The sequence below is a fragment of the Pezoporus flaviventris genome, unplaced genomic scaffold (assembly GCF_033815535.1).
Source record: "Pezoporus flaviventris isolate CSIRO_AGI_PZ_B2104156 unplaced genomic scaffold, CSIRO_AGI_Pfla_v1 ptg000002l, whole genome shotgun sequence".
In the NCBI taxonomy this organism is placed as follows: domain Eukaryota; kingdom Metazoa; phylum Chordata; class Aves; order Psittaciformes; family Psittacidae; genus Pezoporus; species Pezoporus flaviventris.
The window spans coordinates 57718537-57735465 of record NW_026892550.1 but is presented as its reverse complement, the minus strand read 5'-3'; the positions used below and the strand labels follow the sequence as shown (position 1 = coordinate 57735465).

The following is a 16929-nucleotide window of genomic DNA, read 5'->3' as shown; positions in this document are numbered from 1 at the left end:
CATCAAATTCCTCAAATTCATAGAGGATAGAACCAGGGAGCAAGGAAAAAGGGAGAAAACTGCTCTTGCTGGAGCTGTTTGCCAATTGTTTAAAGCAAACACTAGTGCTAATGGGATACAGTGGTATCAAAACCTACTGAAAACAAACATGAACAAAATAGTTCATTTTTACAATTTACAATCACACTCTTCTGAAACACCAGAGGCTTTAAGAATCGTGGTGAGCACACACATTTTATTTTGACATGAAGGAACTTTGCAAAGCTGTTTCAGTAATTCAGTTCTACGCATTAGCCCATGTGCTTAAAGCTCCAGGCTGATTTGGCTGTTCCACACATGTGATAACCTAACTGCAAAGCCACTCAATAAATGAGTCTATATAGCTGATGAATCAAACTTTCACTACTGCCAGCTAGCAAACCTTTACAAGTGGATAATCTTTAAATTCTTTATTAAGGTCATTCAAGGGATTGCAATGACAAGGCACACTGAAAAATCAAGCTACTCAAAAATTAAGCTTCTTGGGAATTAGCTTGTGTTGCTAAATGTATATATTTGTCAAATAAATAGCATCAGAAGAAACCTCTTTTTGGGAAACATGAGTCTAATGCTCTGGGGTTTCCTGAAAAACTTAGTGTCTTGCAAATCTTATTAAACAGATCATTACAGCAGGCTTCCCAAGCCAATTTCTGATTTTTGGAGTTTGAACCACCTTACAAACAAAAAGGCATGAGGACCAAAATTCCTAAAAAAGCTTACAAAATCTACAAAAAAATCCCCGCAAGGAAATAAATAAAAAAAACCACACATCAGATAATTAATTGTGGAAGGTCCTAAAAATGTCTATTAAGTTTGGAGACCCAAAAGTACTTGCAAATTTGAAGGCCTGAAAATTCATCCAAGCCTTTCTCAGGGAGAAATCTCAGTTCACAGAAGCCTCCACTGCCACCACATGAGATGACAGGGACATTCTGGTATGGCCTTTACGGATTAAAGGGAACTGAAGGTGCCCAGCACACCTTGATTGAGACCACTCTTTTTGTGTGTGTGCATGTGCTTTCCTTCCTTCTTTTCTCCACCTTCCATTTTTAAACTCTTTGCACTGCCAAGAAATACTGATTTTCTAATTTTCAAAAGCTACGCCTTCTTGGTCAAAGTCTTCCAGGTACTATAGAAGTATATTCTAGCTAGCTTGATAAATAATTTCTTCCTTTTTCAAATACAAGCCATTTAACATTTCACAACTGCTATTCCTGTGAGAAACCACTTTCTCTTAACTGACATACAAATTTATATTGCAGTGTCTACTCTAATGGTACATATCAATAACAATGTCAATGACATTTGTATTCTGCTTGCATCCCACTCAAATTTCTCGTGAAGTTAGCAGGGAGATTCTCATTGATCTTCACAGTGTAACTATTCAGATGCAAACACCAGCATGCACAAATGTCAAAGTTACTTTTATGGAAAAAAATCATGAAAATTTTAATTTTCCCTGGATTTTTTTTTAGTATTTCAGTGGATTCATTAGACGTGTTGTTATTATTTTTTGCTGCTATTCCTTGAACAGATTTCTAACAATAATCAATAAGCTAACTTTTACTGAAAGCTTTTTTGAAGCTTTCCTTCAAATAGCTACGAGGAAATTCCTTCAAGTGCAGGGCAGTGGTCTAAGAACAGAGAAAAGATGACTGAAGATATACAAAAGGATTCTAAAAGATCTTCATAGATTCCGTCTTCTCTAAAAGACAGAATCTATGAAGGATGGAGAGAAACTCTTTCTTCCTAAAAGCCTGTCCTGGGTTCAGCAGTAGCAGTCATTTTTCTCCTTCTTGGTAGCTGGTGCAGCGCTGTGTTTTGACTTTCGGCCTGGGAACAGAGCTGATAACAATGATGTTTTGGTTTGGCCACAGACTTTGTGAGCCTCATGCTCTGCCAGGGAGGAGGGGAAGCCAGGAAAAAGCAGAGACAGGACACCTGACCTAAACTGACCAAAGAGGTATTCCATACCACAGCACATCATGCCCAGGATGTAACTGAGAGTTACCCAGAAGAGCTAGGACTGCAGGGTTGGAGGAGGTATCGGTCAGTGCTTGGTCGGGCTGGGAGGGCGAGTTACCAGTTGGCTGGTGGTGAGGTGTTGTATTCTCTTCCCTTGTTATTTCCTTTATCATTATTATTGGGGGTAGCAGTAGTGATCTGTGTTATACCTTAGTTACTAAACTGCTCTTATCTCAACCTGTGGGAGTTGCATTATTTTGATTCTCCTCTCCATCCCTCCGGGAGTAGGGGGGAGGGAAAGAAAGGGGGGGGGGGGAGGCAAGTGAGTGAACAAGCTGTCTGGCTGGGTTTAAACCACGACAAAGCCTGAGATGATAAATGCTTTAGTAAGAAGTGCAGAGAGTCCTTATTGTCAAACAAATATCTGATTAACACATGCATACAGGCAGCAGTCCCTTGCTTCCTATAAATCAAATTAATGTGAAGACCAATTTTAAGCCTTACAAAGACAAAAGCAAACTGGCTTCAGACGAACAAACAAAAAATGGACCTCGATCACTGGAATATAGTTATAGCAGACTAAGGCAACCGAAAGAAATACCATAACAAAACTTCTGAAGGAGAAAACGGTATTTACCACCTGTTGAAACATACCATTTAAGGAAGTTACATATAGTCTTTAATTAGGCTGCTGGAGGGATAATTCTGCATAAACCTAACCACACAATTGTCCAGTCAGCAACGTATACTACAGAGATGTCTCTCAAAGTAATACATGTGCTGTTACTCACTGAAATTAAAAAGCAAAGAATAAAAGTAGCACTTGTACCACCGTATCGACCATTTGGTTGCCTGGAATTCATGCTCCCAAATTAATTCATTGAAGGCAAATAAAGCTTTGTACTGACTTGACAAAAGCAAGCTATTATTTCACTGACCATAACCCTAAGCGCTAGGAAAGGATTTTCCGCTTACTGATTTTACAGTAAAGATACTAGAATGCAAAACATCTGCTCCCTTTACCTTCTCTAACTTTTCTCTTTGCTGAAACACTACATTATGCAAAGAGAAACAGACAAAATCAGTAAAAATGTTGCCCTTGATGAATTTTGACGAGAAGAAGAATCAGCAAGTTTTTCTACAGAAATTTATTTTTTTCTACAGAAAATTTATATACAGAAATTTATTTTTTTCCACAGAAAATTTATATAAATTTTCTACCTACTTTCCTCAAAGGTTTACTTTTTACTTATGACATTGATAAACATCTAAATATTCCATTTTTTTCACACCACTATTGTGAGAGCCTCTCACAATGTGCAAGTCCAAATCTTTCATCATTTAAACCAGGCATGACTTTGCCAGCAAGTACAACTATTTCTAACGCTTAAAGTTTCAAACTAATTTAGCCCCCTCTTCAGTCCATTCAATCTTTTAAAATTACCATACACCATTTGGTTAGCAGAAGAAGTCAACAGCTCCATTGAGAACGGTGGAATACATTTAACACCAAATAAGGCAGCTTACAGGTTTAAAATTGTATAGTTAATATTTCAAAAGCTGTTTTCTACAGGCTCTATGAATACCTGCTGCACAGCAGATGTGGCTTTACAAGTCTCATTACCTTCACTTGGTGACCTTAAGAAAGCCCTGGAACCACCAGCTTCACAGGTTTATTGGTGTTTTTTATGCCCTCCTTGTAGCCACTCACCTCTGTCTGAAAACCTGAAAATACAGTAGCCAATCTACACACTATAGAGATGCTAAATAAATTAATATTAAAAAGGGAAAAATCCTAATATGAAAAACATTAATCGCTGGGAACCGATTTGCCTGCACAAACAGGGAGCTGCAAATGAGAGGGTCTATAGCCCTTGAGATAATGAGATAAGCCATGCTCTGCCTCGACTCAGTAATAACTTAGAAAGCCTTTGGACTCAGTCCTTGCGGAGTTTCTGTAGCAGGTTTTAAGGGCCTGTCCACTACCTGAGTACAACACTAGCTATTACATGAATAAAAATAAAGACAGACTGCAAAATGGACATGAGACTCAGAGAAGCTTACATCTCCAAACATGCAACTTTATTACATTATTTACATTAAAAACCCTGAATTGTTGTTCCAAAACAGACTGAAGTCAATAGAGAATGCAACAATTTCTAATACATTGGCATAACCATGCTATTGCAATGAACTAGTATCGTTACTTTCATACGGCACACAGCAGTGGCGGTAAGATTCTAACACACACGGATATCCTGGAACCTGCTAGGAAGACTACTGTCATCTGGCTGCTGGAGAACATCAGCTGTACCTACATACATATATAAAAAACTGTAGTCAAAATGCTTTTACAGCTGTTTTAATACTGGATACGAAACACGGGTGAACCTGGTGTTTCCACTATTTATCCAATAAAAGTCTGTCGTTCATTATAATGAAAAGCACATTCTACCTTTAAAACATGAGGAATCTGTATGATCTAACAGCCTTCTCACCTCAACAAATTACAGAGCAACAAGCAAAACCAGATTTCAGGAAAAAGTCTACTGGGAAAGAGCCTCTGTTCAAGTTTTTACTTGAGAAATAAACAGAAATGTTTCCTACTGAACTCAGCATCAATTGCAACCTTACAGCACAAAACCAGATCACCCGCAATGTTATTATGCAAGAAAAGTCACCCAAGTAGTGCTTCAGCACAAGATTTTTTTTTTCCTAAATATAACAGAGTTCAGTTATGACATTTCTGCACATGTACCTGAAACCAAGTACCTAACTACATACGAATACTCAGTTACAAAAGACTTCAACACCATAAAAAAAACATTTCCAGACTCACTTCCAAATATTTCAGCAAACTCTATAGGAAATTTCTTTCCATATCTCTCCCATACAGACAAATATTCTTTATTAAGACAATTTTCAAGAAACAAACAAAAAATAATCATTATCCAGAGTTGTGAGAAGATCCCAGAAAACTTGTCCTTCCTCTGACAAAGCACGAGCACACATAAATTGAAGGTCTTTTCAGGCCTACTGGAAAAAGCAATGTGGTTTTCAACAGGACCAGATTAGCTCATGAACAGGTTTGTGTTCAATTCCAAACTTGAGCGCTTAAACTTTCATTGGTTTTAAGTGTTTCAGTTCTTCTCCCTGTGCTTTACTTCTAGCCATGAAATCGGAAAAGAGAAGGAAGCTTTATTTCCAAGCGCTCCATCTCAGCTAATGACAGACTGTTTGAAGTAGGAACAATGAGCTGACACAGCAGCTCATTACCCCATCATCTACAAATCCTTAATAACACTCAACAACCTACAAAACTACAGTATTCCCTATAAATAACATAAATCAGAAATCAGCATTTTTAATACTGGGTCTCCTTTAATTTTTGACATATTGCAGACATTTCTGTGGCATATTAAATTTACACATAAAAAGATAAAGAACAACAGATGAAACCCTGAGAACAAAGCCTTCTCACCTTTGCTATTCTTCCTATGGAGTTTCATAAGCTAACTGGAGCAGATCTCTATCCTGGCAGTTGGATTTTAAACTCGTAACACGTATCATTGTCCCAAGGCAGCCTACTGAATTCACTGCCTTTTATGACAGTACTTTAATAGATAATGATGCACAAAGAATATGCCTAGTTGCTCACCAGGTCTTTAACTGGCATAGGAGAAAGAGAAGCCCGGACAAAATAAAAACGGCACCAAAGAGTCTTCAGCCCTTCCCATCCGTAAATGCCAGCTTCCTTCACTTCAGGAGGAGGTGGGGCTGGGAAACACTTCTTTCAGAAGTTCCACCCTTCTTTACACATGCACAGATTTCATTAATAGTTAACTGGCGACATACAACATTAACTTACTCTGGTATTCATAGGTTTCCATCCATGCTTGCCCCATGGTAAGCACAGTTCAAGGTAACTGCTTACAAATATTTTCTGAACCATGACACACTACCCCAAGACTTGCTTTTCAGTCTGTCTCACTGATTAGCTCATTTTAAAATCATAAAATTCCGTGCAATTTTTCTGCAAGTGAAGAAAACAAAGGGTGACTAACAGAGCATTGGATTGCTAATCAACACTCCCTCTCACACATCCAAAATGTGGCAGCCAGACCAATATTAACATGGTCTTAGGTTTAAAAGTCTCCTTGCAAAATCACTTTGACTTTTACCAACATCACCAATGGACTAAAGGTTCTAGGCCTGTTGCATGAGTAAACTGGAAAGCTCTTCAAAAGAAAATCATCCCCCTTAAAGAGCTGACCTTACTCCCATTCAAGTTAGAAAGTCTTTACAAGTGCTATGAAACAACCACTAGAGAGACTCTTGAGTGTAAGGTCTCCTCAACTGTGAAGAACTTGGAATAAGAGGATGCCTATATTAACCAGGCCCTTTAGGCCACATTGTCATGTATTCCAACATATAAATATTTGAAGACATTTAAGGTACACCAATATTCAGTGACTTCAGTGATAAAGAGCAGCTTTGTCCAACTGACTGGCACTTCATCAATAAACTCCATTTAAGAGTCTGCCCAGTCTCATTTTATCTGCCTAATTACTTACCTCTCGCAGCAATAGCACGCTATTAAGGTTTGCTGATTAAGATTTGAAAGCACTTTGAAGATTTATTGTACTATACAACTGCTAATTATTATTGTTCATACCTGCATTCAGTTGGGAGGAAAATAGCTATGTGCCAAATAATGCCTGTTCCACATATAAAAGTGAAAATAATTGCTTCGCTGTACTCTTTAAAAAGTAAACAGATAAAAAGACTGCACTTTAACTTGCAGTCTTTCACTATGATACTTACTCTATAAGAACCACATGGCTGAAATAAACCCACCATAAAGGGAAAACAAGCCAAGAAACAGAATACCTTCCTTTCCACTAGAACAGGAAAACATATTTGTGCCCTGGTAACTTCCCACCTGCAAGAATGTAATCTCCTTCCTTTCCTAGCCTTCTTCACTACTTCCCTTTAAGGCATTTGAAATGAAAATGCTGTGCACAAGTTATCACAGGCTCAAGATGACCAGCTACAGAGGTTATTTACCACTCATCCCTATCACAGCCCCTTTTAAACTCTCAAAGGCCTGTGAAGCTATGAATAGATTACTGGGTTGCATCCTCTCCATACACTCTTATCCTGGTGAAAATATGTGCTGTGAGCTCACTTATCCCTTAGCATTGAGCCCATCCTTCTCCCACAGATACTTCCTTGTTTCATGCGTGCTTTTCCATCCACTCAAGTGTCCTCAAGTCCAGGTCTGTCACAACCTCCAGGACCACTAAACAACAGTCTCAGGACAAAAAGACTGCTTTTTTAATTAACTCATTATAACAATACCCTGTGATACAGCCTGTGTCTTTTTACATCTGGTATATATATTGAACAGTATTTAGTTCTACTCCACATTTAACAAACAAACAAGCAAAAACGAAAAATCACAATGAATAGAAAATAATACAAAAATCCTCATCTGCAGGAGGTTCAACTTTATCATGCACCAGCAAAAGAAAAAAAAACCAAAAAAGTCCCATTATGGAAGGAATATGCTATGTGCTTTTCCAGTCATCAGACAGGACTGTTCAGTTAAAAACAAGCAATAAAACATCTTAAAAAGTTAGACTGTAGGTTTTTCTATCTTTCGCTGTGATTCTTTTCTTTCCTTAAATTACTGCTTACATTCAAAAACTGTTTATGGAAAGACGTGGCAGATAAAAGAGACACTTCTGACAAAGTACATATGCCAAATGTGAAAGCTGAACAGATAGGTACATTTGATAGCACAAGGAGTGGTAGCAAATTCTGTTGTAACTGCACTACCAAAAGATTCTAAGACTAGATTTATTCTTTCCCCATCAGTATTTCTTGCACAAGAACTGAACTATTTGTTTTCCTCTTTGTGTCTTTATCCTGGTTGATTATAACTCTTGCAGAAATATCTTTAAAACGTATTTCTGGTCATCCAAAGACACACTTGCTCAGACAGAGTATCAGTCAGGGGCCTGATGCATAATTTGAACACAGAAAGTAGTCCTGGTCTGGAGTCATTACTTCAGGTATAAAAATGTCATTGCTTCACTAGCCTGAGCCCAAATGAAAGAACTGGGAGTCAAGACAGCCAGGAACATACATAGTGACAGCTTTCTCACATGAGATTCTGCCCCCAGGAGAAAGGCTGCGTATTCTGACCCAGTTTCGCTGTAGTTTCATAAACCATGTCCTCTTCCCACTGAAAAGCCTTCGTGAACTGATCACAGTTACTGCCCCAGCTAGTTCCATATGCAAAGACTTTCATATTCCCTTCTCCAAAACTCACACCTTAATAAGATGGCTAGACACAGATTACCTGCAAACAACCTTTTAGTCTTCATGTCCTACATTCACTTCTGATCCTACCTACAAAACCAAACCGGTTCCCAAATGTTTCCCCAATAAACAGGAGGGGTACAGAGCAGCTCTTGGCGGTTCCCTATGAAGTCACTGCCTTTGTTGTTTTAAACATGCAATTTAAAGAGAATGACACAATCTAAAATATGAGAGAGATTATCCTGCGGTCTGCGGAGGTGTCGATTGCTGGAGATAAAAAGCCAATGAAACCTACGCTATTTCTCATCATCAGCCAACAGATTTATACTTCGTTTCTGTTCCTCCAAAAACGTTAATAAGGCAAAAAGTTTCCCTCTGTTAAGCAGTTCGGGGGCAGGGAGTTTGCTTTGTTTGGTTTGCGAAAGCAAAAACGAGCCCTTGGCCGCCGGCACACACAAACCCCCACGCGTGTACTGCAGTTACTGAACGCTCAGTTCAACCCCAAAGGCGATCCGGGCAGGAAGTCCAGGGGGAGAACCAACACCCTCCGCCAAACTTTGTGCGGCCTCTCTTTTGTCCTCCCGCGCCTCGCGGACAGGGCCGCTACCCTCCCCCGTACTTCACCCTGCCTGCACCCCTCGGGGGGGGGGGGGGGGGGGAGCCCGAAACCCGCCCTCCCCTCAACAGCCCGCTCACCTGGCGGCACCGTCACGGCCGCTGCCCCACACCATTAAATGCTCACCAAGAGTCGCCCGCCCGCGGTACCCCTTGCCCTCAGGTCTCTTCTCTCCGAAACGGCCACGCACCTCCAGAGTGGCCGCGAAAGGCTCCCCGGCGAGCAGGGAAGAGCGGCCCGGGCAGCAGCGGACCTACCGATCAGCCTGGAGACGCCGTTCGTGCATGCAGGGCTGTGATAGCACCGAAGAACCCAGATCTTCGCTGTTCCGCGCAGCAGCGCTCGCGTACGGTTGTAGTCGGCGCCTGTAAGGGAGAACGGGGAGGGAGTCAGAATGAAGCAGCATCTCCTCCCGCACCAGCCGCCAGCCCCGGCGCGGAGAGGGCGGGAACGGCGACACGGCGTTCCCCGCCCCGCGGCTCCCTCCCTCCTTCTCTCCTTTCTTCCCTGCCCCTGTGCATGGCCGGCCCACTGCCAGCAGCCCCACTCCGACCCGGGTACCCACCGCCGCGGAGCCGCCCGGCCCCCCCGCTCCGCACTCGGCTCCGCCGGCCGCTGCCCCCTCAGGGCCGCCAGCAGCGCGGGGAGGCGGGTACGTAGCTGCCTTCCACCCCACAGCCGCTCCCTCCCTCACGCCCCCGAGGCAGCGGGGAAGCTGCTGACACAGGCCCAGCCCCGCCCGGGCCCGGCTCTCAGCTCCCGCCCCGGCTCTTTCGCGCCCTCAGCGTACGGCCGGAGCTCGAAGGTGACTTGGGCATAAGCTACTGCGTTGATAACGGCAGCCTGTTCTTGGCCCCAAAGGAGGATGATCTTCTGGTTGCTCCCAGTACGTGGCGCTTAAACTGGGAGTCATGGTTCTCTGCTACAGCAGTCTCGTACAGTCTCCCGTCCCGGAAGGTGCTGAAGGGATGGGGAAGCTGGGGAGCCATCCATGGGCAGACGTTTTATTTCCCATCACTAGCCAACCGCTGCTACATCGATTGGGGGAAAAAAAAAACAAAGAAAAAAAAAAGCCAAACAAAAAATCCCCAAATTTGCACAAAGCAAACTTGCACAAAGGGTTCAAATACAACCAGTTGTTTTTGAACTGGCAGACACTTCTTTTTGTACTTTGAATGTGAGATCCACTTTGGGGACCCACTTGACAGTGGGCTTGAGGCTTCTCCAGTGGGTTCCTGTGGGCCTTCTGCATGAGCTCCCACCTTTGTGGAGACAGGCTGTGAAAGAAAGTAGTCACAGGGTAGGAAAATTACTCTTAGTTGCAAAGAACACTGTCACAGAGATAAGGCCTGAAATTCAGGCTATGTGAAAATAGCTTTTTTTCAGAAGGATAGTCTAGAAGAATCTTTTTCTATTTAAAAATTGAGTATTTTTGTGTGCCTGTGTGTGGAAACAGTTGCTTTAGAATAAATAAGAAATGCTTGGCTGTAACTGTTCCGTAAAGTAAATGCCAATTCCTTTGTACTAACGAAAGTACTAAGGACTCAACATGAAAGTGAGTCTGCCATAAGTAATACTGTCAGTGACTTTGTGAAAGTCATAACAAAAATAAAGATGAGTAGTGGAACTAGTTAACATTTTAAGAGGCTACAGTAATCTGAGACATTGTTAGTTATGTAATTTAAATATTATTTTCTTGTAATACAAGTTCCTTAAGTTGATAACTATCTACTTACTTTTTAAGGTGAACTGAACGTATTGCTATTTCCAAAAAGCTTTTTGGTCTCTGTACATTTATACGTTCCACAGCAAGGGCCCACCCTCTTTTTATACAGGTCAGTGTCTTACTGAAATAATACTTTTATGGATGTTTATGTAATAGGTTTTATCCTGAAACTTGGTTTCCATGCCTCAGGTCAATTTATAATTGCTATCACCCATGTTACTATATATTCTATCTTATTTACTGTATTTGAAGATGGAGCACAGAAGAACTCCCTATAGAAACATAGGGGGGTTTTGCAAAGACACATCATTAATGCAAGTAAACAGAATGAGTAAAACAGGACTTAGAGATATCTTATAACCCAACCTACATATAAGGCAATCCTTGTGTTAGAATATGCCTCTGAATGTAGAAGTCTCCTCCCCAAAACCTCATCTTTCTTAAAAGACTGTAAATTTGATTGTAATTTACTTTCCTCTAAAGAAGATTTAGTTCCTTGTTCTTCATTCTACTAATAAGCAACTGCATGGGACAGCATTTTCCTTAGCTTTGTAAATGTATGTGAATGCCTTGGCAATTATATCATTATACTATTTGATTTTTTTTAAATTAAATATCTTCAGCAGGAAACATGGAGCTTAGGATCAATGAAAAATACAATTTCCATCTCCACCTACTGTGCATTTTACAGGCATGCAAATACACAAAGAACACTGTCATAACTTTTGAAATTTCTTACATCATTGACTAAAAAAAAGACATAACACATTGTGCACAAAGACTGCTGCCTTGGACTGCCTCCATTGTGGAAAAAAAAGAAATGGCATTGTCAGTGTGGTGCTTTTGCCATTTGTTATGAACACAACATACATGTACTGCAAAGACAGACATGCCAGTACTTAATATATTCCCAAGTGTGACTTTTTCCTTAGCTCTTCAGAGAAATTTTCCATGCCAACCAGACTTCAAGCTTTAAATTTTCCCCTCAGAGAGTGTCTGGCAAATAAATATACTTCAGTTACTCCACCATCAAAGTCTTGCATCATTTACTCATAGATTTTGCTTGCTATAGTGCAACTTTGCTTATGGGGGGATAAGGGGAAAGCTAAATTACATTATCTACTGTTCTTGTTAAAACTTCTTTAGTAAACAGGTGTTACTCTATCTATCTGTGTCTAAACTGGGAGATTCAAGAGCACCTTCAAGTTCCTGGTCTGGGATGCATGTCTGGCCAAAACTTGACTGCATTTGAGAATAAAACCTCTACGTAAACTATAACCCTCACTTAATCTCATGCTTATGGGTAACTGAAGAGTCAAAAATTGTGTGGCATTCTACAGCGTACATGTCAAGGTCACGATAGAGGAAGGCTAAGTCTGCCTAATCACACTTTGTGACTAAGGAAAACCATAAAAAAGGGAAAGAAGAAAAAAGCCCAACATAGCTGCATCATATGCAATTCACACACAGCTTGGCCTGCAAAGCAAGATTATTAGAATATTAGGGCATTAGGTGTCATCTAAGAGATCCTAAGTAGGTTACATTTGTTTCTCAGAAAGAAGCAGCAAAGAGAAATAGCTACCACAAAGATTAAATCTCCGAGAAATTAAGATTTAGTACAAGGATTGTCTGAGATTTTCAAAAGCAACAATTAATTTGGGGCGTCTCAGTTGTGGTGCCCAAACAGGGACCTTACTTTCAAAAAGAACACAATAAGAGGTGTCTGAAGTTTGGCAGCTTCATTCACAAATCCCTTTAGAACTATTAGCCATTTTATGCTCTTTGGCTAAATGACAATCAAGGGACAGGGAGAACTCTGCCTGCACTTGAAGAGGCTGAATGCCTTATCATCAAGTGAGAAGAAGCAAGTATTTTTGGTCTCCATCTCCAATAAAATCCATTTGGTAGGTTAATGTCAGGTTTAAAGTGTGCTTCTTGGCTCTGTATAGGTACAGTTGCAGCAAAGAGAACTGAGACGTATTTGGAAGTATAGACATACGTACTACATAAAACAGAAAAAAAAAAACAAAACAGAGGTTTTACTAGAAAAGTATTTCTTACACCAAGACTTACAGCTCTTGAGGATAATCTTCAAGAAAGTCTAATTTACAGAAGCTAATTAGCTTTAGATACTTAAAACCAGACTGGTTGAAATAGTAGTAAATATACAGTAGAGAACAATCTCTTGCCCAGACAGAAGCTACTTGTTCAAACAGGTCCCCTCTGCATTTAACTTTGGAGTCTATCTTAATGAAGGTTTTGTTTGTGAATATTACAGTCAAGAGTTAAAGCAGCGGAAGAGAGACATTAAAATGTATAGGGAGAGGAGGAGAAAAGGAGTTGATTTTATTTGAGATTTGAAATGAGATGAAGGGTCACCAAGGCTAAGAAATACACAAAGGCTGTCCCAGACTACAGCCTGTTTTGAAGAAAAGGCTCTCACATCAACAGTAGCTAGATTGTGTGGAGGGACAGACCAAAGTCTAGACAAGTTGCTGAGGGTGGAGGCACGGAGAAGGGAGATTTTTTTTTTCCCCAAATTGTAGTGTTTCTGTAATTCTATAATTGATGACTCGTCTGATGAAATTTTAAAGGCCAGGCAGACAGGATTTTTGAGTATTTCTTTTTTATAGCTCCCTGACATTTAAAAGCATTGTGCTTATCGTCAATGAATGCATTGCTCTGCTGCTGCAACACAGCTTAACAATATTCTGTTTGCAATTGCTAGAACAATTTCTGCTGAATGCAGTATGACCTTCATAGCTCCCTTAAATAGAGAAGGCTCTGACTTGAACTAATGACAGCTTTACATTTTGCAGTGATCTTTAGTATTTGTATGTCAGCAAGAAATTCTGCTTATCTATTGCTAAATTCTATATTTTGAGGGTCATCCTTTTTTTTCTGTTTTTACTGTTATGCATTGAAAGTTGCAAAATGACAGTTCCAGTAAGCAAATGTCTGCAGACAAGCAATCTAACATGTAGATCCAGTATGCACAGCTCGTGCACTATTTTATTGCATTTCCAGAACTGTTGAAATTCCTAAGGCTTCTCACATAACCTTTTCTGCTTAATCAAATCTCACTTTTCTAAAGTGATAGAAATTACTGGAAGCCAAATTAATCCTTATTTTTAAGGATTGCACAGTTTTGCTATTTATGACTAGCAAATATTCAGATGTATGATCTTAAGCCTAATTGAAAGGTATGGGAACTGAATATATTTATTGTAGTACTTTTTGTTAGAAGGTAGAAAAAATAGTAAAAGAAATACAAACCAAGCTAATATAGCCCAACTTTTTTTTCCATAACTTTTTTACCTTTTTTCTCTTTGTTGACATCTAAGACAATTTTTTTGAGTTTTTGTTGCTACTGGCCGTAGCAACTGCATAACAAACTCTCTGTTCTTGGAAATTGTACTTAGTATTTTCTTTATGTTTTTTATATTCCCAGTACCATCGTTTCAGGGACAAAACTTGGGTCATTGCATTTTTTAGCATGCAAAGCATACATAAAGAGATGGCAGACATTACAGGTGATGAAATATCTTGGTAAAGGTTAAAATATCTATGGATGTAGAAGTAGTGATAGGAGACAATGCAAACATGTCTGTTGCATCATTAAATATTTGAAACAACTAGCAAAAAAAAACGGCTGAAGAAAGACTCCAGGGAAACAGAGTGAGATAATCACAGGATTAAAGTAGAATCCCTGTAAAAACTAGTAAAAGAACTATCAAAGAGTCAAAGGAACACAAAAATAACAAAATGCATCTAATGCCTTAGAACTATTGTATTTCTCCTAATGGTGCCAGAATTTGTTTCCATCTTTACCAAAATCTCTTCTATCTGTCTGTATAATTCTCTACAGAAGTTCCATCAGAGTAAATCAAGAGTAATTACACTGAAATCTGCATAATTACTCTAGGTTTACATTAATGTTATAGTGGCCATAATCTGACTCTGTAAGGAACAATTATTGTTTCCCCTACTTAATCTATAAACTACTGTAATTTACATTTCTACTAACATTTGCCATAAAAAGCTGTGAATTAACTTGACCAAAAAGCTGCTTTGTTCCTAAGAAATGTCTCTTTGTTCTTATGTAGGAATAAGGATTTTTTTTTTTTTTTAAATTGTACAAAACTGAGCTTTTAAAAAGCAATGTGCTGGGATATCTGGTTATAGTTTTGTACCTAATCAAACAAAGCTTATTTTGTCAAACTAAAGGGACTGAGTTCCACCTCAGAAGTTGCAGCCTTTTCACACAGTTATGCCCACTGAAGTGAGTTAATTTTAATTTTATCGCAATAATGGTACATGCTCTTATATTTTTGCAGGCATTTTTTCAGGTCTTTGTTTTATTAAGTGCTTGCTATCAACACACTTTCACGGTAATGGTCCTTCTTTTGTAATTCATTGCAAATTAGTTTTGTTCTCATGGATTTTAAATCAAGTGTCTTTAAAAAACTGAAAGATACTCCCTTTTGAAGAATAGCACACCTTATACAGAGTAAGTGGCATCCCACTATTCTGGTCAGTTTTATCTTCAGTTATACATGTGACAGATACTCTACCTGGATTCTGTCAGAATTGCATGTGAATGAATTTTCACATTTATTTCAGTGATTATAAAAAAAATATTGATTAATATAATTATGTAGTATTTTTTGGCACTTTCTATTTAGCTGTGCCACATTACTTGTTCTAATAATGTTTTACTGCTCTGTTAACTGGAAGTTATTTTTGAAGTATGAAGCAGAGGAAGCAGTATGTTGTACAGTCTTCTTTATGCTGCTGTTGTACTATGTATTTCCACAACTGGAAATTTTAACAGAATTTATAACTGTCATTAGCCGAAAGAGAAATTTCTTTAGTATCCCCTGGCCATAAATTACTTTAAGAACAAGCAGAGATGGAAAACAGTTTGTAACAGGAACATGCCCTTTGAAAAGTTTCTCTCTTGTAAGAAACAGGTAGTTGTTTAAGCACTATAAAGGGAACACTTGACAGTTTGGGTCAAGTGTTAATAAAATGCTGAATTTTCAATTCTGGCTTTATAATCTCAATTATATATTTTCATGCATCTTTCTATATCTGATAATATTTTGACATTTTTTACTCCTGCCTCTTGAAGCTTTCAAAGGAGGTCACTGTACTGATATGCTAAATCACATTTCAAAGAAGGAAAAACTGAAGCATGACCTGCTGTATTCAGGGTTACACAGAAAACTTGGTGCAAAGCATGGGAAGTTTTGACTTCCAGTCCTGTGGTCTTCTTACAGAAGAGCTGGTAGCCCAGAAGGAGTCAGACTCTTGCTTAATCTCTCGAGGGTTTTCTTCTGGCTACATATAGCAAGAATTATTCATTTTAATTTCACTACCTTTCATAGTATGTCCTGTACTATGCTGAATTTAAAACATGCCCCTTTCTCCTTGCAACTGTGGAGATTGTTAGGTAGAAGACTATCTTATTTAAATTTCAAAGGGCTTCTTTGTAAAATACTTCCTCATGGTGGAACCACTAGTTTATGCTTTTAAATAAAACCTTTACTCAGCATGTTTAGAAATTACAGGGCATTTCAGGCTACATTTGCATCAGAATTTAGTGTGTATAAGTGCAGTCAGAGTGTAAGAATCTTCTGATCTTTTGAGTAACTTCTATTGTTACAACTCTTTGTCTTGACACTACTTTAACTAATTTACATGTGCTACCTAAAAATTAAAGAAACTGTACCTCATTCTCATTGTTTGAAAGCTTGCATTTTTAAGAACCCAAGCATAAAACATACTATGTATACTTATCACATGACTCATTATAATCCAACTAGTTTGTACTCATGGAATGCATCTTATAATGTCAATTACAATCAGTCACTGTCATTAACCACGCAACAATGGCTGAATCCATAAATAAGAGAAACAGCAATACAGAGTGGACAAATGCAACAGTATGTATTGGTACCTTCCTTTTCATAGTATCATTAAATTCACAAGGACTTCATACATTCTTCCCCAGTGACCCAGAGCAGTCCATGGCACAGTATCATCAATGAACAGTGGCAGAGATGTACACCAGTAAAACAACCGAGTGTTCCTGTATCATGCATCAGAGACAGCATGTATCCCTGAACAGATAAGGAGAAGTCCCATATAAAGATTGCTGATTGAAAGCAAAAGCTGCTGGGGCTAGATATATAGCTAATGAAAAATGCATTGCGAAGGTCAGAGCACTTAGCTGGAATTTGAGTGTCTGAGG

General features: G+C 39.2%; 1 protein-coding gene across 1 annotated transcript in view; it reads right to left on the bottom strand.

Moving 5' to 3' along the window:
• Positions 1–9487, bottom strand: part of PTPN13 (protein tyrosine phosphatase non-receptor type 13) — a 122730-nt gene extending 113243 nt beyond the window's left edge. The window contains exon 1 of the mRNA XM_061479965.1: positions 9205–9487. The gene's annotated coding sequence lies outside the window, so the exon portion shown is untranslated. The remainder of the gene's footprint in view (positions 1–9204) is intronic.
• Positions 9488–16929: the final 7442 nt, after the last annotated feature.